This window comes from Limulus polyphemus, unplaced genomic scaffold (genome assembly GCF_000517525.1).
Source record: "Limulus polyphemus unplaced genomic scaffold, Limulus_polyphemus-2.1.2 Scaffold5804, whole genome shotgun sequence".
NCBI lineage: Eukaryota > Metazoa > Arthropoda > Merostomata > Xiphosura > Limulidae > Limulus > Limulus polyphemus.
Genome location: NW_013671414.1, coordinates 49536 through 60109, shown reverse-complemented (window position 1 = coordinate 60109; position 10574 = coordinate 49536). Strand labels below are relative to the sequence as shown.

Genomic DNA, 10574 nt, shown 5'->3' with positions numbered 1-10574 from the left:
GTGTACATTTGGGTGTCATTGTAATGAGCCAATGTTTACAATTGGTGTATATTTAAGTGTCAGTGTAATGGATCAATGTTTACAATTGGTGTACATTTGGGTGTCATTGTAATGAGCCAATGTTTACAATTGGTGTATATTTAAGTGTCAGTGTAATGGATCAATGTTTACAATTGGTGTACATTTGGGTGTCATTGTAATGAGCCAATGTTTACAATTGGTGTATATTTAAGTGTCAGTGTAATGGACCAATGTTTACAATTGGTGTACATTTGGGTGTCATTGTAATGAGCCAATGTTTACAATTGGTGTATATTTAAGTGTCAGTGTAATGGATCAATGTTTACAATTGGTGTACATTTGGGTGTCATTGTAATGAGCCAATGTTTACAAATGGTGTATATTTGGGGTCACTGTATTATATAGTTGGGTTTTGTTTTATTCTCATCGATTAAAATAAATTGAGAATGTTCTTTCATCATATTTTCTTACATCTAGGAACTGCCATGGGTTTGGAGTTGAAAGCTCAGTACAATCCGGATCTTTCTTATTTGAAAGCGTTACACAAGTGAGACATTCGTACATGTTATTAGTAGTGTAGGCTTAATCAGTTTAGCTTAGTAAATAAAAGAGCACTATTTTAAATCGTTATTAACCACCTTTTGGTTTTGTTAGGTTTTAAAATAGCATTCAGGAAGTGTTAAGACACTTCTAAAACAATGTGCTTTAAAAGTATAAAAATGTTCAGTCGTTAAGTGTTTTTCGAAATTTTCTTAAAGCAATTTTTAAGACTTATACTTATTAAGGGTAATATTATCGTCCGATGGCTTTGTATACATGTATGTGTTGACTACTCACGAAAGTATTGATTGATACTGTTGTGTTACATATCCACTCTTTTCAACTTTGTCCATAAGACGTAATGTATAAATTAAATTTTTGATTAGTAAACACTGTAATTAGAACCTATCCTATTGTTCTCTCAATTGAATCATTGATTTATTTTACTATACAACACAGAGTTCAGGGTATATGCAGACCCATTCTCAGTAAGGTTATCAGTTTGTTGGGTTTTTACAAAGTAAATTTTCCGTTATCTTTAAGAGAAAGTAACTAAATCAATCGGGTATCCATCAGTTATGAAACAATGTCAAGAGTGTGTGAGGAAAGAAGTGGTTAAGGTAATTTATTGATTTAAATAGCGTCTCGACCATTAATTCGTATATACAATACCAGTCGAGCTGATGAATCCTGGCACTGAGTCAAATAACTCGTTGGAACTGGATATAGCATTATTGAGTCATGACATATTATTAAATTCTTTCTTCACTAATAAGTGAACGTCTAATGACCTTGATCTGTAAGGTTAGAACTCAGGTGTTCAATGATTGTTTTAATGACCTTCATCTGTAAGGTTAGAACTCAGGTGTTCAATGATTATTTTAATGACCTTCATCTGTATTCTGCTGTTGATCCACTAACTTCATATTTAAGGATAGAGAACAACTGCTCTCGTGACTACGATTGTTTCAGGTTATAGGTTACAGGTCAGATAGCTTCCTGATATCCTGGTAAGTCCATTGGTATTTCATAAGATGACTTCCAAAATAACGACCTTGCTCGTGAAATAATGTGTTTTAATGCATGTTTTAGCATCATGTAACCGTATCGTCCTCCCCTCCCTTTCATTTCCACTTCAGCAACGTCTAAACAATTGTTTGTATGCTATTAGTTAACAATACAGTGTCCCAGTAACGTCTAAACAATTATTTGTATACTATTAGTTAACAATACAGTGCCCCAGTAACGTCTAAACAATTGTTTGTATACTATTAGTTAACAATACAGTGTCCTAGTCATATTCTAAATACATATCTTTGTTTTTTAGGCTCAGTCTAGTATTTACGGCGAGACTTATGAGACCCTGGTTATGGCCTAAATTCATTTTCAAATTATCTTCTTTATCATCTGAGCACGAGGAAAGCAGATTGATTCTGCGCAATATCAGTAAAACGGTAGGAAGAAAAAATTTAATTTAGACTGTCATACAAACAAATTTTTACTGAAACACTAAGATGACGGGACGTATGAAATTTTACACTGTCATAGCAAAATCATACTGAGTTACTAAATTAAAACATCAGCTAAATTTTAACTTTAGAATGTTATACAATCAAAATCTGAATATTTTACTAAGTTACAGACACGTGGTGAAGTTATAAACTTTGTATTTTCATACAACCAAAATCTGAATATTTTATTGAATTACAGACACGTGGTGAAGTTATAAACTTTGTAATGTCATACAACCAAAATCTGGATATTTTACTAAGTTACAGACATGTGGTGAAGTTATAAACTTTGTAATGTCATACAACCAAAATCTGAATATTTTACTAAGTTACAGACATGTGATGAAGTTATAAACTTTGTAATGTCATACAACCAAAATCTGGATATTTTACTAAGTTACAGACATGTGATGAAGTTATTAACTTTGTAATGTCATACAACCAAAATCTGGATATTTTACTAAGTTACAGACACGTGGTGAAGTTATAAAACTGATTATCATTGCTTTCAATTTGATTTTGTGATACTTTCAGAACGTTTGCAATCTTTTCTAACCTTAATATTAGAGATAAATGTGAAGGTGAAATCGTACCAAGATAACAAAAAAAAAAAAAAGATTAACGAATTTTGTCTTTTAAAATTTTGTCTTGTTCATGTCTACAGTTTACTGACAGTAAAGTAAGTGCTGAAAGTAAGCAAACAAAATCGCTTACACATGTCCCATTTTCCAGCCCTAGAACTATTTTTGAAACAGAGCGTACCTTTGACCTGCACTTAATAAAAATCTCTAAAAATAAAAAAGTCTGAAGGATCAAAAAGAGGTTATGCAAGTGAAGAAACATTAAAATATCTTCTAACTAAAATATATTATTCAAATATTTTACAATCGATCCCTATCTAACTATTTTTAACGCTTGGTGGCGAAACAGATTAACTTAACCAGAAAACGAGTAAATAGCGTTCACAATACTGATAGAAAAGTCATAGAATTATTTGTTTATTACATATAATGAAAAAGTAGTAATTTTCGACACATAACAATTGCAGGGGTACAACAAAGATAAATGATAACAAAACAGATTTGGGGGGGGGGTCTTCGTTAAGTTTGAAGGCTTATAATATAACGCTGAAAACCAGGTTACGGTACCTGCGGTGGGCACAGCACAGATAGCTCATAGTGTAGTTTTGTGTTTAACTACAAAAAAAAGGAACAATTGCTTATTTATGTTTAACCTAAAAATACACGAAATGTATTATCTGCGTTACGCTCACCGTAGAGATAAATCTTCGAATTTATCGTTACAAGTCCTAATGACTACCATTATACCAGCAGGGGAGCAATTTATTTGTAACTTTTTTGTGTTTTAATTTTTAAATAAACAACCTGTCTACGTTACAGATTTGACAGAAACAGTATCTTTGACTCACAGATCTGATTACATTGGTCAGAATGGAAGAGAAAGTTAGATTTTACCGTTACGTTTCTAATAATTCCAGATTCTTACAGTGTGTAAAGAAAGATTGCAGAGTGAAATGAGCATCGAAGGTGACTTAATGAAGACAAGGGATGACAGAAAAAATAATGAAACCTTTATGGAAATTCTTCTACGGCTCCATCTGAACGACAACTCTTTAACTGAGGATGATATAATTGAAGAAGTGGCCACCTTCTTGTTTGCCGTAAGTTTAGTGAGCCGACTTACAACGCTAGAAAGCGGGTTTCGATACCCGTGGTGGGCAGAGCACAGATAGCCCATTGTGTAGCTTTGTTGCTATTTTTTTCATTACATAATAATATTTAAAGAAAATCAGTTTTATCAATGAAACCAATTCATTTGCTTTTAAACCTAACTCTCGAATTCTGGGATGAGGTTAAAAGGCGGTTTTCCCTATCCTGCCGTTATCCTTGTGTATTAAACGATTCACATCGCAAATCTTAAATGATTTTCAGTAGATAATTTCAGATACACTTACGTATTTGTTTGAAAGTTGAATGCAAAATCTTGTATATTTTATCCGTTAAGTATGCATTTCAGCACGAACTGCTATATATCGGCCATTAGGTCGCACTATTTACCATTAGTTACATGACTAAACGCAGTTACCTTTCATATAAAGTATTTATACGAAATCAAGTAACCCTGAAACATAATAAATGTACTTTTTAAGACTCAAAAATGTATCTTTCGTTATATTATGATATTTAAAATTAAATGTCCAGTATTTCAAATAATGTGTATAAACCGCGTCACGTGTAAAATAAAATTATTATAATGTATATATCAACAGATTTTTAGAACCAAATTCGAGAATTCACATCATATTCCTGTTGATACTAGATAGACTAGGCTACAAAATTATATATTGAAACTAAAGGAAGGTGGTCTTTTAACTGAAAAACAATATTAAAAAACAGACCATTAAGTAATTATTCAGGAATTGGCTATGGTCTTCATGATGAATGACCAACAGCGTCAAACATTGTAGCTTAGAATCACTGTTTTTTTTAATCGAGTTCCTGAATACTTGACGTCAAACGAATATAGTTAGAAACACACTTTTCAGTTTTCTAAGAAAGTATAGAAATTGAAGTTTGATAGCAACATTTATTGAGCTAACTTTGATACAACACATAACTTGGTGCTATGGTAACATTAACTTAACTTGATATAACACATAACTTGGTGCTATGATAACATTAACAGAACTTGATATAACGCAGAACTTGGTGCTATGGTAACATTAACAGAACTTGATATAACGCAGAACTTGGTGCTATGGTAACATTAACATAACTTGATACAACACATAACTTGGTGCTATGGTAACATTAACAGAACTTGATACAACGCAGAACTTGGTGCTATGGTAACATTAATTTAACTTGATACAACGCAGAACTTGGTGCTATGGTAACATTAATTTAACTTGATATAACGCAGAACTTGGTGCTATGGTAACATTAACTTAACTTGATATAACGCAGAACTTGGTGCTGTGGTAACATTAACATAACTTGATATAACGCAGAACTTGGTGCCTTAATGTTACCATAGCACCAAGTTCTGCGTTATATCAGGTTAAGTTAATGTTACCATTTAACTTGATATAACGCAGAACTTGGTGCTAGGGTAACATTAACATAACTTGATACAACACAGAAGTTGGTGTTAAAGATAGTCTAGCTCAACATGATACAACACAGAGTCTGATGTTAAGGTTACATTAAGTTATAATGAACAACGCTAGCTCCACAGTTTTATTGAATATTCTCGGTAATATCAGTGAACCTAAATGTATTGTTCTATGTGTAATGATCTTACCTTTTTGCCCGCTAGGGACAAGATACCTCTGCTACAGCACTGGGTTGGACGATCTATCTTCTAGGGTTGTATCCTGATGTCCAAGAAAATGTTAGAGAAGAACTAGATGCCATATTTGGTGAGGACCGCGAACGTCCAGTAACGGTGGACGATTTACGTCATATGAAGTATCTGGAATGTGTTATCAAGGTAAACTGAAAATACCTAATTATGAGTAAAGTGATATCTAGAATTTCTGGGCCACAGAAGAGTATAATTGTTTAAGTGCAAAATGATACTATTGAAAGTTATACATTAGAATCTGTGTTTCAACTTTTCCGATTTGAAAGGTGACCATCGATACTAGGATCAAAATGACATATTTTATTCTGTTTGTTTTTAAAGAAGTTTATTACAAACGTTTAGGTTTCACAAAAAATAGCATATTGATGTACATTGTAGTTTATACCTTGATGAAAAAAAATAAGAGTTTATTCTTGATTTAAATCGGAAATAACCATCTTGTATATTGTACCATATTCGATCCTTCTACAACACTCATTGTGAAGAAGTGAGAAAAATAACCACCCATTTTTTTATATAAACTACATAGAACGATCTAATTCGGTCATAAATGTATCCCTATCAATAATTTTCAGATTAAAACAGAGAGCAAAGTTTCCAACTGAAGTAATAACGACAACAACGGTTTCTGGCTTTCTTCTGGGGTTAATTAGAGTGAGGTTTTCTGGCTTTCTTCTGGGGGTTAATAAAAGACAGCAAGATTTATTTGTTTTTCTTCTGGGGTTAAAAAAGTCAACAAGATTTTCTGATTTTCTTCTGGGGTTTGTTTGTTTGTTTGTAGTTAAGTACAGAGCTACACAATGGACTATCTGTGCTCTGCCCACCACAGGTATCGAAACCCGGTTTCTAGCATTGTAAGTCTGCAGACATACCGTTGTGTCACTGGGGGGCCTTCTGGGGCTAACAAAAGTGAAAAAGATTTTTTTTTTTCTGGGGTTAACAAAAGAAAAATGTTTTTTCTGGTTTTCTTCTGGGGTTCACAAAAGAGAACAAGATTTTCTAGTTAATATCTGAAGTTGTACATCATAAATTAGTAAACACAGTATATAATTTTCTTTTTGTCAGAATGTTTAACTTCCGCTGAATTACAGTACTTTATTCTATATTTTTAATGTTATTTCAGGAATCCCTTCGACTTTTTCCTCCAGCTCCTATTATTGCAAGAGAATTAGATGAAGACATGACGATCAGTAAGTTATTTAAATAACATAACATATGACAATAAGCATATAGAACAAACCAGGTGTATTTTTACAATATTAAGTTTTTAACCATTTTTATACACCTAGAAAAACACGAATTGGATGATCTGCGGGAAAAACTCTTCAGAAGACCTCATATAGTGAAATCTTATAACATGAGTCAGAAATAGTTTTTGAAACATTTACTTATTATACAAGTTTTTAGTGGCATGAGTATCATTTCTGTTATAATTTCATTTGAATGCAACTCATTCTCAGCAAAGCATTTTCTCAATGTCATTGAACAAGTGAAACATTTATAGTATATATATATATATATATATATTGTTTCTTACGAAACATGTCGTTATAAGACGTTTTCAAATACGAAGTTGATGTAAAACAGAACGTACCAGTGGTATAAACACAGACTAAAGAATCGTTATTGTATGCACGTGATGCTACACTTTGAACATCATAATAGTAATTCGTTCACCCGTTTGAAATAAGTGGGAACTTGCTTTCCTAGCTGTTGAAACTATAGCATGTTGCATATTGAGAATATATGTGTTTAGAAAAACGATTCAAAATATTATACTTCAACTTAAGGAATCTCGATGAAAAAAATTGTATGTTTATAATCCCGATGAATTTCAAGTGAACATTTATATTTACAGAAGGCCATACTGTTGCGGAGGGCACAACTTGTGTTATTTTCCCTTTCATGTTACACCGCAATCCGATCGTTTACCCAAATCCAGAAAAGTTCGATCCTGAGCGATTCCTGCCAGAAAACTCCAAAGGGCGGCATCCATTTGCCTTTATACCTTTCTCAGGCGGAATGAGGAACTGTATTGGTAATGATGTTTTTGTTTGATTCATGAATATTATCATTTCATCATATTATGTTTGTCAGAAAATTTTGAACTTTTAGTTGAATACTTGAAATATTGCGTTTTATTTTAAATCTTATCCCTGGATACAATGTTTTAAGCATGCAAGGTTACAGACGAAAGAAAAACGATTTCAAACAAACTGAGGTACCTGTCCTTTGTCCGGGCTATGAGCTTAAAAATGTGGGGGGAGGGGATAACTCAAACATCCTAGCTTTCACACAATTTATATATAACATATTATTACAGTATTCATTACTACCTCACCAAAAGTTTTGTGTACGCTTTAAGAACTCAACATGTATATACTTAAAACATGGTATATACTGTGCGATGTATCAAACGTGATTAATTAATTGACGATCATTGGCCGCAGAAGTGTCTTACGGCCCGAAGTTGAAAGGGTTAAGTAGGAAGTTGGTATAATCTAAGAAACGGCTCTTCATTTCAGCCTTATGGTGGCTGTTGGAGTAGAAACTTCAGCAGAGTTTATGTATTATTGCAATAGTATCGGACATTTGTTATTGCATTTCTCCACAGAGAGTGCGCTAGCACTCTCTGAGATATATAAGACGTTTGTGTTCCCTCCCTCTCACACTTTGTGTATGTTGTTATCCAGAAAATATTATACATTTTGGTGTAAGGACGTGACGTCATCTATGAATGTAGTTAACGTTAACTTAAGTCAAAGATAATAAATGCTCATTAACAGCAATAATAAGAGGTGTCTGGGGGTTGTTAACCTTCCAATAACATGCCCCTTGACCCAAACTATCATCCCACAAAGTTTGGTTGAGATTGGCCCAGCGAACTAGGAGTAGTTAGATAACGGACAAACATAGAATTTTGTGCTTTATATATAGATGGTCTAACAATATGATATTAGACGAAAGCCACCTAGTGGACAACAGGAAGCTTCCTATGTTTCAAATCTATGGCTAATAAGCATATTTGAGATAGTGATGTTGTTATGTCTAGAGTTTCCTTCGTCAGACAAAAATGGAAAAGATTTAGCAAAGTTATTAGTGGACATAAGAGGACTAGCAGAAGAATTATTTGTTTTAACACAAAGACACATTGGCTATTTGGTGTGTCTATCGCGGAGAACTGAACCTCGGATTTTAGCGTTGTAAGTTCGTAAACTTACCACTGACCTACCATCAGATACTTGCAAAGGAAATGGAAATTTCCACATCTACGGCAGATTCATTGTTTTTACATCAAAGCTGCAATGAGGTTATTTTTGGTCCACAGCAAAACTCCAAGGAAAATTTCTTTAACAAATCAGTCGACAGAGTGATTTAAACCGTTAAAAAGGAGTTTCAACAACCAGAAGAACACAGCTTGTTATTCAGGTTCCTGATTTGACGATAACGAGCACTGTTTCAGCTCAAAGGACTTGATTCAATACTGTGTGGTCTCAAGGGACTTGTTTTCACTCTGTTTGGGATTAAGGGACTTGCTTTAACTCTGTGCATGATTAAGAGACTTGTTTTAACACTGTGTCAGCTCAATGGATTTGTTTTACAACTCTGTGTGGGCTTAAGGAACTTCCTTTAACACTATATTATCTCAAGGAACTTCCTTTAACACTATATTATCTCAAGGGACTTGCTTTAACTCTGTGTAAGCTTAAGGGAGTTGCTTTAACACTGTGTCAGCTCAATGGATTTGTTTTACAACTCTGTGTAGGCTTAAGGAACTTCCTTTAACACTATGCTATCTCAAGGGAGTTGTTTTAACACTGCGTCAGCTCAATGGACTAGCTTTAACTCTGTGTCAGCTCAAGAGATATCCTTTAATACTGTGTGGGATTAAGAGACATGCTTTAACACTGTGTGGGATTAAGGGACTTGCTTTAACACTGTGTGGGATTAAGGGACTTGCTTTAACACTGTGTGGGACTAAAGGACTTGCTTTAACGCTGTGTCAGCTCAAGGAACTGTTAACAATTCCCATCAACCAAGACACAAACTAGAATAATTGGACTGTTAACAATTTCCATCAACAATGACGCAAACAAAAATGGTTAGAATGTCAATAATTTCGATCAGCCATAAAAAACAAACTAGAATGATTTGACTGTCAGCAAAACTATGGAAAGTAACTTAATGGAAGCAGCGCGATTTCAAAATTTTAAATATCTAAACTGACACGTTAATCATTTGTTAGGTGTTACTGTAACATTTACTTGGACTTTGATAAATTAATATCAATTACTTTAACATTTCTGAAGGCCCCCAGTGGCACAGCGGTATGTCTGCGGACTTACAACGCTAGAAACTGGGTTTCGATACCCGTGGTGGGCAGATCACAGATAGCTCATTGTGTAGCTTTGTGCTTAATTCCAAATAAAAAAAATTATTTTGATCAGAGTTTATAGACTATAAATGTACTTATATTAGCTGATGTTTCGGCTTCAAGCCTTGATTAGAGTTTATAGAATATAAGCATAAATGTACTTATAAAGACATATATAAACTGAGCTACAGTCTAAAATGAGAAACAAACGAACGCACGTGTGGTTCACGTGGTTGATTGCGGCATAGAACAGTAGATGGCTGCAATACCATTATTCAACAATGTGACGACGAATGAAACATTCTTCCTTTTCTGTGTTGTTGTAGACTAAATGAATCACAACCATTTAAACAGAACATAAGGTTAGATGGATCACAACCATTTAAACAGAACATAAGGTTAGATGGATCACAACCATTTAAACAGAACATAAGGTTAGATGGATCACAACCATTTAAACACAACATAAGGTTAGATGGATCACAACCATTTAAACACAACATAAGGTTAGATGGATCACAACCATATAAATACAACATAAGGTTAGATGGATCACAACCATATAAATACAACATAAGGTTAGATGGATCACAACCATATAAATACAACATAAGGTTAGATGGATCACAACCATATAAATACAACATAAGGTTAGATGGATCACAACCATATAAATATAACATAAGACTAGATAGATCACAACCATATAAATATAACATAAGACTAGATAGATCACAATC

General features: G+C 33.6%; 1 pseudogene; it reads left to right on the top strand.

Moving 5' to 3' along the window:
- Nucleotides 1-469: 469 nt before the first annotated feature.
- Nucleotides 470-10574, top strand: part of LOC106473007 — a 10566-nt pseudogene continuing 461 nt past the window's right edge.